The 13,246-nt window shown below is 39.8% G+C and overlaps 1 protein-coding gene across 3 annotated transcripts in view; it reads left to right on the top strand.

Moving 5' to 3' along the window:
* The window catches only part of lmo3 (LIM domain only 3), a 71,637-nt gene that overhangs the window by 40,090 nt on the left and 18,301 nt on the right, over positions 1–13,246 (top strand). The gene's annotated exons all lie outside the window — the stretch shown is intronic.

The raw sequence follows: 13,246 nt of genomic DNA, 5'->3' as shown, positions 1-13,246 counted from the left end.
TCTGCTAGACTTGAGAAGGTTTGTTCCTAGTAAAGGTTTTGTCCTTACAATCAGTGTACTCCTTCAACATAAATCTGTATTTTTAAGGAAAAAGACAACCAGATGCCCCATTTTGCCACCCCACTGCATCTCTGTTGTATATCCTCGTATGGAGTGTTTGGGGGTTTCAGAGTGATGGTCCGAGAAGCTAGGTCCAAGAGAGCTACTCTGGTGAGGATGAGATCTTTTGAGGGGTGCTTTACACACTTCTTGACATTTTATACAGTAAGCAATTTACTGATAAATTGCAAAAGTAATTGAGAGATAAACAACAATGATAATAATCATTAGTTTCAGGCCCACTGCAGTGGAAAGCATCATAACCAATTTTATCGAGTACATTTTGAGGTTAGTATAATTGTATATAAATGCAGGAAATATGATTTCAGTCACTAAATTACACAGAGCTCTCCAGCTGCCATCTGAAAAATTTCACCTCGTTAAAGAAATGAACTAACACAATGTCGATCTGCGTTCTTAAGAATGAGATATGTTGTACTCTTCACCAATTTCCTTGAAGGACAGAATGAGCCACAGTATTTATCTGTCAGGAGAAAATGTTGACCTTTTTTGATGGCGGATTGTTCAGATATTTCCTCTGATACGCAGCAGATAGGATAATAAGAAAATGCAATAAATATGAGAAAGATATTGCTGCTGACAGCTTGTGACAGTTGGCTTGGAGGCAGTGGTGGAAATATTTATAATATTCCTATCCATGTCAGTGTTTCAACAATGTGTCAATCAGCCAGATTTCACCTGATGGGCCATGTGTCATGCCCACATCCTCCAGATGCTGATTTGGAGGTGTAATAACATGCTTCAGCTTCTGGTTGTTTGGGTTTGGAATTGGAATTCAGCTGCACAGTACGGCATTCTTTTTTTTTTTTTTTTTTTTAATTATTATATTGAAAGTGTTGAACCAAACCGGACAATCGATTTGACCATCACAAGCTACAAACCACAACAGGAAGTTGCTGGTTTTTTCATGTTCGTCACTAAAGTAGACTAAGTGTAATATTTTTGAACACATCCCTAATTTCTAAATTCTCAAATCATTTGTTTTATTTTTCTGCGTCTCTTAAAGGTTCAATTTGCTGAAAACAGAGCACAGAGAAATGTGTGTGTCTACCTCTGCAGCTTCCACCTCAGTTTGCAGTTTAATGAAATGGCACATAGATGTTAAAAGCTCTGAAAGCACCCTATAATTGTTATGTTGTGCTTAGGAAAGCTTGGCTGCCATTAACCTCCCAACACCACAATTCACTTCACACGTCTAGCAATTACCTCGCCAATAATGCCCGAGCTCACGAATGCGTGTGTTCTGAAGTTCCTGTAATTAAATTGGGCTTTTCACATGTAATCTGAAAATGCTAAGGGGTCAAACTGGGCACCGGTAATCACAAGTGATTGAGTCTGAAGGAGGGTCACACATACTGGAGGGTCTGTTTCCATCCAGCGTTTAATTGTCCCGATGAGAGGGGTCACATTTCCTTAAGGAGAGGTCAAGAGTGGGGTGCCTTTGTTTTGTCTCCCAAAAGCACAGAAGGAATGCCATTTGATGGAATAAATGACTGGCCTTCAATGACAATATGATTTAGCCTGCATTTGAAATATAGCTTGTATGATGTGAGGAGAAAGCTGTTAACCAAAGCTCTTAGTAGTCTTGTCATTTCCAATATCAAAATAGAGCAACTCCGCCATTAAAACCATTAAGGTGATGAACATGGCTAACTTATGCTAAAACAGAGGTTTTACATGACCTTTACTGAAACCTCACACTGTAAAAATCCAATTAGTAGAGTCCTTAAAGGTTCACGTTTTCATGTCTGTCTTACAATAGCCAGGTGCCCATATGAAACAGTTTTTGTTTGCTGTAGTCAAGTGCAACAGGCCATGCATTGTACTTAAGAGGTGGGCGTTCCCAAAGTGCACTACCCGCCTGACTCATAGGATACCTTGTTGTTCTATAAGTGGCCTAGACTATTGTTGTCTTTGCTAACAGCAGGAAAACTGCTGAGCTGTGCTGAACTGATAATCATGAAATCAAAGGACTCAGTGGCCAGAATAAATGTTGGCGATGTATGTTTATGTAAATCATAGATATCTTAGATTTGTACGTTATTATATACACTGTAGACTCCAATCTGTCCATGACACAAAATTTTAATGTAAAGTCTACACAATTGCCCCGGATTGTCAAAATGACATAAAAACTGTATGTTCACTTGACACAAAAAAACTCACTTGTCAGCAAGTCAACAATTTTTAAGTTAATTTGACTAAAATTTGTAAAGGTTATTTTACCTAATTAGTTTAAGGCCAATAAACGACACTATCATTGTGCACTTAACACGTTGTGGTGTGTTGGAGCTAAATGGGTGGAGTTTTCCAGCATGCCTTAAGACAATGCGCTTGAGGCTTTAAGCCGAACAAAACGTGTTAAATGTGTTCTAAATCACTCACGTTACCCATTGCACAGTGATGAATGTATATGTATTGCACAATAGTTCTAATGAGTGACAGTTCATCTTGTGGTAAAAGATATTTTGCACCATGAGATGAGTTAAGTCAGATACATGTGTGGATATTAGAGTGTTTATCATAAAGTTAAACTGAGGTGAAATAAAGAGCACTTCCTGGTTCCGAATTCATCTCTTTGCTTTATCCTAGCAATTTAGAAACCTAAGTTCACCACAATATATTTGTATTGTTAATTACAATTTTAACAAATTGTTGTTAAATGCATAATGTTTTTATGTTCATATGAATTAAATGTGCATACCATGGGGAAAAAAGTTATATTAAACATGACATAAAGATCCTCTCAGACTTTTCATTTCAACATGCTGTGGTTAACTGGTTAACTTGTGGTTAGGTTTAGGTGCAAAAACCACTTGATTATGGTTAGAAAAAAATCTTTTTTTGGCTGAAAATAACTGTTTTTGATGGCACAATCCCACTGGAAAAGCAGCAATGGCTCTGAAAAAAAAAAGGCCACAACATTTCCTTGTGCAATGGTTTGGATGATAACCTACGAAAATGCATACACAACGGTTTGTGTGATATCCTAGGAATTTGCGCCTCATGAATGTTGTTACATGCATTAAGTTACGTACTTAATGTAGAGTTATGGAGGTTAGGGTTAGGCAAGAATATGAGTGTGTTTAGGTTAGGTATAGGAAAAGAAACATGTGGTCTGAAGCTTTGCAGGTGTCTCACTTATTTTTTACATCATCCACCATCCCCGCCACCTCCTGATGACAAAGTCAGCTCATATACTGCATCACTTTAAAAACGTTGGTATGAGACATACTATGAAATGTACAAATGTAAAATATCTGTGGTTTGCAAAAACATAGAATATTGTCACAATACTGGTTTTCCAGGTGGATAAAATATGGTAAAGCTGTTTGCAACTGCCTTCCACCAAGGTCAGTTTGACACTTAAGTGCGGCAGAGCTCGATGTCAGTATTACGACATAGTTCAGGATTACAGTAGGTTACTTTAGTTGGGCTCAAATTAAATTAAACAGATGACGTGTTATTTTTAACTCATTTGAACTGGAAAAAGGAACTGGCCTGTTCCACATAAACTATCCTGCTGCCAGAATTACTTAGTAGAGCAAGGATACTCAACTTGCTTTGCCCAGGGGTGACATTTGCAAAATGCCAGGAGGCCAGGAGCCAGTTAATAACAAACTTTAGTAATTAATATACAAATAATTATCCTGGACCTCTGTCAGGGGGTCCAGGGGATCTTCCCCTGGCACTTGTTTTTGGTAAACAAGCTCTTTTTTTGATGCTTTAAATGCACTCTGGCACTTTATTTACATTCAAAGTACAAAAAACATCCCAGTGTGAATTCATTTAAATTTTATTGTTAAATGGAAAATGGTTTGCAGGCCACCAGGCACCCTATCACAGACTGGATTTGGCCCACAGCCCACAAGTTGAATATCATTGCACCAGAGTAAGAAATGTGGAATCATCCACAACTAAAAATAGTCCCCAACAAATGCATTATTTTGTCTTGTTTATTGTTGGTTTTAGTCATTTCATGGGATTTTAAACCTGCCAAACTCTGTTCTGCAAAGGTTCAATTCTCTGTCAGAATTTTCCAAAACCTCATACTATTGTTGTCAAAAATATTGGTTTATCAATACATATCGCTTCTGAATATATGGAATAGTTATATTAAGAGTTGGGGAAAAACAGCATAGTGTCACAATATTTTTGTGTTGCAATATCATATTGTCACACAGTATCGATTTTTTTATTATATAAATTATTAATATGACAAATACAAATTTAACTTTAGATAGCCTACTAGAATAATATAAACAATTGCTTTTTCAGTCCACTAGATACATTTTGCTGCTACAAAAAATGGCTGAAGTGAGATGAACAGACTAAAAACTTTAGATAAATCAGATGTTGACCAAGTTTTCTCTTGGGGAAATAATTTACAGATGAAAAAAAGGTAATAAATCGCAATATATTACTCAGCATATTGCAACATATTTAAAATCACAATAATATTGTACTGTGACTTAAGTATCATGATAATGTTGTATCGTGGATCCTCTGGTGATTCGTTGCGTCTCAGTACTCATTTTCAGCAGTATAGATACACTCATCTTTCTTGTTGTTAATGTTTACATCAGTCATTCTGATGTTCTCTGTTACTTACCAAGACAAGAAAAGTCACCATTGTCATGTTGTAGCATTGTTATATTTATCTTTCCATAAAAATAAAAAAAATAAAAAAATTGGTTTTAAAAATGTCATTGAATATTTTTCAATGTGTAGTCTCGAAGTTAGAAATTCCAGTACCGTGAGAACACTGCCATGTTCAAATTCTTATTTGTTTCACATGCATCCACAGTTCATTTTTAAAGCAAACCCTGACATTTTCTGCACTGGCAGATTTTTGCTTTTCTCTCACTTTCCTTGAATGTTAGGACCACCATTTTGTTGCCACGTAGGACACAACAGTGGTATTTTCATTTTAGCTAAAATGCTTCAGTTCAGTCGCCTGGACACATAATTTTTTGGACCGTCCCCTCCAGTTGAGATTAGCTAAATTAGCTGTGAAGAGCAATGACTCGTGGGACTGTGCATGTTTGGTGCAGATAATTGCAGGGCTGGTGTGCCACAGCCTGGCACCCAGCTTGGGATTGCAGGTGGGTTGGCGCAGGGAAGTGCCTATCGAACTGCACATCTGGCCCCTGCGGGGCTCAAAATCTTTCATTACACCCTCTTCAAAATGGACCCAAACACAGCGGTGCCAAAAAACTGTGCTGAAAGCCTTTTCCTGGTTACTTTGTTTGAAGCACGCTTTTTTTTCTTTCTTTTTTTTTCTTTGAAGAGTTGTTTTCATTTAAGGACATAGGAACTTTGGTCAATTTTGGCCAAGAACTATGTGATGTTAGGTGTGAGTAGATTTTGGAGGGGGTGTTAAAGGTTAAAGATAAGGGATAATGTCTTAATGGGTTAGGTTTGCTTTTGGAGAAATTAAATCTGATGATAGTGACTCCGGACAGGACTGCCACCAATAGTTTATCTGCTTTTCTCACAGTTCCAGAGAAGCGTGGAATGGTGGAATGTGGAATGGTGAGTGTTTTTCGACCTTTTCGAGGAGTTTCTATAGGAGCTAATTAGGTAGCACTCTGCAGCTGCTCTTCAGGCTGACAGTTCAGGGGAATGTTCCTCTGTATGGTCGGCAGTCTCTCAGAAAGCAGGCCATAATTCATCATTAGGATATCAGAGTCCAGGTGCAGATGAGAACTGATAGAGCCGGCAGCCAGGCAAGTCGGGGCACTCAAGGAGGAAAATCTTATCCCAGGGACAATTCCCAGGTCATGCCCGTGGTAATTGAAATAATTTTGCCCCCAGAGTTGTTTAATCACTGACAATCACACACGCAGGGGGGACAAAATTGAGGAACGCACAAGTCTGATTACATCTGCCACCCTTAACTGTCTCCCCTCCCCCGACTGCCACATCAGCTCCTCAGATTTCTGCAGCCCCACTTCTCTGTTTGCATTGATGGGCAAACCATAATCAATCCATATCAACTATTTCTTCACTCTCTTGTCCCTTGTAAGGACAGACTCTTGTTTGCACAGCCAAACTTCACTGTGATTAAATTCCAAGAAGGACACCAGCATGGCTCCAGCCAGGGTGAATCATCAAATGGACAAAGCGCGGTCCCATTAAAAAAGCCTATGTTGAGATGCGAGGAATCATTTGTCTGTTATTAACCCTGAGCCTGTGATTATGCAGATTGCCATAGATTTTCCCTGGTTGCCTGGAAGTGAGATCCAGGGGTTGTTCTCAGCGTGGCAGGCGGACGAGGGAACGGCCGTGCATTACTGAACTTGCCACATTCATCATGTTGACTGATGGCACAGGGAGTCGGTCCCCGGGTCCCGGTGGTTAATGTAGTGGGTAATTAACTGTCATTTGCCTAGTAATAGGCCGATGATCAATGGTTTGTGAGGAAACAAATTCTAATCCGGCAGCTGATGAATGCATGCCGAGGCTGGAGCAATTGAAGTGGTGGGAGGGATGGAAGGGATGGGGGTAGGGGGAGGGAGGAGGGACGCAAAGCTGCCACCGGAATTTCAAATGGCGACTGGAGGCACTGGTGCTCTCAGTGGCCCCCCACCCACTCTAAAAAATGGATTAACCCAAAAAATTGTCCTTGATGGTGGTGGAATACCCAGTCAGATGAATGATGGAGGAGTTGATTGATCCAACAACTAGTTTTAAAACGTTGATTCACCAAAATAACAAAGAAAGACATTTTTTTTCTCTAGTGGGATCTCTCCATGCAGGTCATTTTCATTTTTGTCTGTTCCAGTGTCAAAACATCCATCTTTTAGATTTCTGTCTCTACCTCAATAGAATAAAGGTGAACGACATTTGTTTTACGGTGCTGACTGCTTTGAAAATCTCATTTAAAACTATCGACAGCAACATCTCACTCCAGAAACCTTGTCTCCACAGAATAATCCAAAGAACAGGGCCGTAATCACATATTTAACATCCGGGGAACCATTTTCAATCAACGCCCTCTGTGACCCAACCCTCCAGTGGGATCTGGGGGGGGAAGTCCCCCCAGGAAAAGTTTTTAGACACTTAACCATCTGGTCTCACTCATCAAATATTGCTGCTTGCTCAGCGGCAATATTTGATGAGTGAGACCAAACTATAATGCTTTTTTTTCCAAACCTAATCACATGCTTTTGTTGTCTAAACTTCAGTAAGTAAACCTAAAAATTAAGTTTATTACCTACATTATAAGTTTATTTTGAAAACATACTGCGTTTATGTAACAAGCGGATATTTCTTGTGAAAAAGGAAGTTTATGTCAAAAAGACACACAGCATCTTGAACGTCCAAAACTGACCCAGGAGGTACCTAGAGCATCGTAGTTTAATGTTTAGGGCCACCAACCAAGCGTCGGTATTTAACGAGGTGGGATTGAGAATATGTTACCTGAACAGCTAAACTGACCATTTTTAAGCATTTTGAAACAAAAATCTTAGATCAAGTGTTCATACTTTGACTTTGCATGTTGCACGTTGCTTTGATGTCAGCGTAGTTTTTCTTCAGGTTCTCCAGTTGCCAGACAGGCAGGTTAGGTTAACTGGTGACTTTAAACTTCCTGTAGGTGTGAACATGAATTTGAATAGTTTATATATATATATATATATATATATATATATATATATATAATTTTATTTTATAATATCAAATTACTGCCTATGCACAGAGCACATTATTGGGACTATTTTTGGGACTATTTTTGGCACAAAATAAAAGTGTTTGAAAGTGTTTGAGATATACTGTATGTATATTCTGAATCAATGCTTTGAAAACTCAATCATCCATCAGCAGTGTTTGCCTTTGTACAGTATCTGTGGCTCAATGTATGTATTCCAGGATAATGCATTTTACTTCCTATATCCCAGTAATTGGGCGGTCATTGTATTTTGGATTTAGCTTGACAAAACTGAGAGAAAGCATTGGCATGACACCACTCCTGCATTCTCCAACAGGGGCGGGGGCCTGCTCACTCAGATTGGGTTTTGGGGTCCACTGGGCTAAAGCCTTGTGGAATAATTTAATTGGTGTCTGTTTTTCTCTCATCAAATAGGTACCACTGAGCCGTACCAGGCTGTAATGCACAGTGAATGCCTTTTGACTGAAACAAGGTATCGGGCACCGACTGCCTCTATTCTCTTTCAAATTCAGATTTGAGCAAAGCATGAATTTTAATTTCATGTTGTATCTTCAACCTCTTTAAATATACATGCTGTCTTGTCAGCCATGGATATGAAGTATATGTCAAGCCCGCTTTTCTACATATGTTATTCTGTTTTCTTTTCTTTTTTTAAGCAGACCCACAGTTGGAAGCCTTCTAGATATAGCAGACAGCTGTACTGTTGATGCATTATAAATGTATATATTTATCACCAGCTCAAATATTAAAATCTAGTGCTGAAAGCATTGAGGCCCTTGGTCTCGCGCACAAGGCCTCTAAACCGTCATCCTCTGATTGTGCTGGAGCCTGTGCCTTTGAATTCATTGCAACCAAACCACGCTTAATTTGCCTCCTCCCTTGAGAGCCATTAGCGTCTGTGGCATCAAACTGGCGGAGCGGCGAAAGACGAGTGGCAGGTATGCTCCATCCATCTTCCCTCCCCACAGGGTGAGCTGGGGCTTCCTGTGCGCTGCCGGTTTGAAGAGTGTTTGCCACACAAGAGCCCAGCGAGCCGGCTGGCTACATGCTGGCACTGCCACAGACACAGTTTGGCTAAATCTCTGAAGACTGCTATCAGCCGCTGCACTTCTTCAGTTAAGCCTGTTGGAGACAGAAAAAAGATTGTTTGATTTGAGGAGGCGATGTATGTATTGTTCCCATAAGGTGGTGTTTAATCATTTAAAGCAATAGTTAAAGTAGCACAGGAAGGTACGGGATGAATTATGCAGCAAACAAGTGATGAGAAGCAGCCAGGAGTTTGGATGTTCTGTTTAGGAACCCTGGGGGTCTTTGGAATATTATTTATTTATTTTTATTCAATATTATTTTATTAAGGGGGGTCTTTTACATGGATTCCATTGCCTTAGTAAGAAAAAATCAATGCATGTATTGGCTGGAAAATATTCTTAAAAATACAACTTCTTCTTCTTCTCCAGAGTACAATAACTCTGTTTGAACATTGGTGTCCACAAAAGGCCTGTGTTTCTGGAGGCAACAGCATTGGCTTATACAACTTCCTCTGTAAGAAACTCAGTTGAATTGATGCACTTGCTTCTACAACTTTAAGTTAATTAGACCTACAGGCAGTATCACTGTTCAATGTATCATCATAGAATGGTATGTATGATCTACTATGAAAAAGTAAACACAACAGTTCATACGATATCCTATGAATTAGCACCCCACAAATGACATTACGTCCATTATGTACAGTTACGTAATTAACGTAAAGTTATGGAGGTAAGGATTGTTTCTGAAACTGTGCTAAAATGCTCCTGTGTATGGAATATTAAAATGAAAACATATAGGTGTAGATGTGGCCTTATTCTGGTCTATGTGCTGAACATTTTTTTGTCTTGACGTTTCAGCCATAGAGAATGACTGAATATATATATATACCATTTCTTTCTTCAAAATTTGAGCTTGCCCAGTGTGCAAACCCTTCACATTAAGTAAGATTTTGTTGGTAGTCTTATTCTGGCTTTTGACTTTTTCACTTCACCTCAGCAATAAAGTAGTGGGCTTATTTATTGATTCTGGTGCCTACCAGATGGGAGACACACAGACACTGGCTGTTCACAGATATTAGGACCTTCACCCAGAATTTCTCAGAGCAAAGCAGTGTGACAGTCCTTTTCAACTGCGCAGGCCACCTTAAATTTGCAAGAGATGAGAAAAGAGCATGGACAGACACGGCGAACATCGAAACAGAACACCGTTTTGATTCAAGCTGGCAGGCAGAAAGCTTAAAACATCACTTTTTTACACAAATACCTTCCATCATTTATAATACAGAACCTTGAGTGCATGCTATCTGAAAATGACTCAGATTACTGGAAGACAAGGCCATTTGCCCCTGCACGGTGAGAGGCGGCTGCATTGTGACTCTTTGTCGTAAGATGCCATACAAAGTGCTGCTGTTGTGCTCAAACACTCCTGCTCATTATCTCACGCTAAATCTATCATTTTCTGTTCTTTTTTGAAAGGTTTTTTTAGATCAATTACTCGGCTTTGTAAGGAGAGAAATAGATGAAATATCTATTTCATGTGAAGGCCTTCCGGCAATGCACATTTGTGCAGAAAAGAGAAAAGACGAGAGATACCACAAATGTATCTAAATTTAGATTGCTCAAAGGAAAAGGCATAATTCTTTTAATTAAGTCGGCACTAATCCATCGAATTGGCCCTCTTTGTTTTCTCCCACCTACCATGTTACAAGAGATATCCTTCATTGTCTCAAGGTGTGTTGACAGTGGCTCTTAATTCTGTAGCTATTCATGAGGGCACAATCTATCTGCTTCCTTTGCCTCTGGGAAACATACTTTCTGAAGGTTAATAAACAACCCTGCATATCCCAAGCCCTGAGATCATTTATCAGATTGCGATCTCTTACAGACTCTGAGAGTGGCATGCCGTTTTATCATTTTAACAACGACGGCTAAAAGTGCCTCAAGAAGTCTGCCTAATAGGTTATTTTGTTATATGATTTCGTTATCAGATATTTTTTCCCTTGCTAGTCTGGCCTAGGTCGCTGTGTAGTAACAGCCCTGAATCCCTAATGAATACTCACATTAATGTCCCCGGAGCAGGCGAAGAAATAATAGGGTCCTCCCTGGGCAGTAGTGCTGGCCATGTCCCATCTATTTCTATGGCACAAGCTGTGGCCCTGCTATTTTTTACTGTGCAACTGTAGCCCACCTCTGTCCAGCCTATTTCTGTGTATGATTCACAGAGCCTATCTGTCTCTGCAGCTCATGTTAGTGTGTTTACCTCAATCTCTTTGACAGCTGTCACTCTTATTCTCAGAGGCACCAACAAGCAGCACAAGCAGGCGTTGTCTGGTAATTCTGTTCGGTGTGGTTCGGGTTATAATGGAATGTAAGGGTGGGACATGGTGGTGGGTGGAGTCAAGTTCACAGATTCTGGACTCAAAATGATGTGATGAAATAAATCTGTTTTATTCATTGGGAAATGGTTAATGGACCTGTATTTGTATAGCGCCTTTCTCGTCTTCCAACCATTCAAAGCGCTTTACCCTACACCACATTCACCCATTCACACACACACACACACACACACACACACACACACACACACACACATTCCTATACTGGTCACTAAGGGCTCACTCATGCTCTCAACGTTAGATACGCCTTCTGTCCATGGTCTGCATGTATTTTGTATGTATTTGTCAGGTTTTCTGAAACCTTGCGGATACAGACAAAACGGAGCAGTACCACCGGAGATCGTCAAGGCAGTGTTATGTAGTCCAAGCAAGATATGACTGGACAACATTCTTACTCCAACGTTTGGTCGTGGACTTTCTATGTCCACATATGACGTGCAAGATTCCCTGGGTGCATTGGTTGTTGATGCTCTAGGACACCGTGTCAACTTCAGACTGTTACATGCATAGTCTGTTTTCAATATACACTTCCATTTTCACAGGAAATGGACAGTTTGCATACAATCTCTTTCAAAATAAGCGCATTACGTCGGTACAATAATGTAAATTGACTTTTTTGTCATTTAACAACAAACATACATGGTTACATTTTTACTACGCATGCACATGGTTGGGTTTAGGCAACAAAAGTACAGGGTCTAGCCTTTTCGATCATACAGGAAGCAAACACCGCCCTGCTGGGTGGAAGTTGGTGGTTGTTGGACCCATCGACCACCCCTCCCACCTACCCTACTGGAACTTTCATGGCCTTAAGTTTTGTTGTTGTCCAGCTGCGTTTGCCCCTGATGCCGTCGGGTGCCATTAAACAATAGCGGTGACCACCTGCGTATCATGTCAACGTGAAAGGACAGCTTTTTTTTGTAGGTGTCTAATGTCCGAAGTCACTGACCAAGCTCTGATTTTTGACAACTTTGGAGTGAGACCGGGTTGGACTGGAAGACATGATGAAGAAACTTGAATAATGTTGGAATGGAAGAAACTGGTAATATAGTGAAAATAATTCTCCATCAGAAAAACGACCACCCAAGGAGCCTGTGAATGCAATATTGACCTTGGCGGGCAGAGCTTTCAACTCGAGTCCTCACTCATTTGTTCACCGTAGCCTTAACCTACAATAACAACAAGTGGGAAAAGTCTGGGATTTATGAGCGCTCGGATGTTTGACAGGCTGACCCTGTAAATACTGAAAACTAAAAAGAGTAGTTCAAAATTATTTGTTCTTTCATTTTTTGCTCATCACTAATGCCTAGGGATGAGTGAGTACACCATTATCTGTATGTGTATTTGTAGCTGTTCAACCAACTAAATTATCAGTATCCATATTTGTTCTTGGAAAGGCGGAATTTGGCCAAGAAGTGGGTGGGACTTGCACCAGAAATGGGTGGAGCCTAACCAGAAGTTGTAATTTAAAGCCTAAAAGTATGGGTTGATCAAAAGTTGCTATGTATATTATTTATTAGAAAACTATTTACAGAACAATCCCAGAATTGAGCTTCAGATCATTTTTGATCACAAGTAAGAGACTGAACACGACTAGGCAAATGAGGATTTTCCTTTGTCAAGAAGTACGGATATTGGCACATTTTACATGGATGATAGTTGGTAGTCGTAAAAAGTACATTATGTCTACTGGATATTCTTTTCATCCGCATATTTGGCTCAACCCTACTAATGGCACTGCCATCAGGACCAATCCAGGTTCACTATCTTGCCTAAGGACACTTTGACATGATGTCTTGGAAGAGAAAAAATTGTGTTTAACTGTTGTGTCCCCAAAACAAAAAGTTGACTCACATCTTTATCATTTATATTGGTTTTATTAAAACTATTGAGGGTGACAAATCCCCTGATACCTTTTAGTTTAAAGCTTTCCCCAGAGCATGTGTGACAGCCATGAGCTTTTTTACTAAATGAAATATCATGCAATCAGCAGTCAGTGAAAAACCTGGGCAGTTTGGAGAAGATCT

This window comes from Epinephelus moara, chromosome 23 (genome assembly GCF_006386435.1).
Source record: "Epinephelus moara isolate mb chromosome 23, YSFRI_EMoa_1.0, whole genome shotgun sequence".
NCBI lineage: Eukaryota > Metazoa > Chordata > Actinopteri > Perciformes > Serranidae > Epinephelus > Epinephelus moara.
This window is presented reverse-complemented; position numbering and strand designations above follow the sequence as displayed.